The sequence below is a fragment of the Nanorana parkeri genome, unplaced genomic scaffold (genome assembly GCF_000935625.1).
Source record: "Nanorana parkeri isolate BGI_ZX_2015 unplaced genomic scaffold, ASM93562v1 scaffold664, whole genome shotgun sequence".
NCBI classification, from domain to species: domain Eukaryota; kingdom Metazoa; phylum Chordata; class Amphibia; order Anura; family Dicroglossidae; genus Nanorana; species Nanorana parkeri.
In genome coordinates this window covers 528,814-529,397 of record NW_017306932.1, presented here as the reverse complement: position 1 = coordinate 529,397, position 584 = coordinate 528,814, and positions in this window count along the sequence as shown.

Genomic DNA, 584 nt, shown 5'->3' with positions numbered 1-584 from the left:
CTCTGGCAACACCTGACCATGAAACTCCATAGACACAGTTGAGATTTTGTACGAAAGATGTCGTTTTCGGAACATTCATTTGAATATCGATCAATTAGTATGGCGCAATCGACAGACAAAAATGTTAGACAGAATTTAACAGTTTTCGTTCGGAAACTCCATTCGTTCCAAAATAGAATGTTAAATAATAGAGAAAGTTAAACGAAATTTCGAATGAATCCGAATTATCGAATGTTGCGATGGTATTTTTCATACGAACGTTCGTACAAAAATCTACCTGTGTATACCCTACTTTACACCTTCGTGAGCTTGTTTGACACCCTGTCTCAAAATCATGAATAGTAATATGGAGTTGCCCCCTCCTTAGGTCTATAACAACCTCCACTGTCCTGCAAATGCTTCCACAAGATTTTGAAGTGTTCCTGTGGAAATTTGTACCCATTCAAACTAAAGATCATTTGTGACGTCAGGCAGTGATGTTGAATGAGAAGACCTGCGATCAGCATTTCAATTCATCCTAGTAGGGTTGAGGTCAGGGTTCTGCTGGGCATTATGGTTCCTCCACACCAAAACTCCTCAAGCCA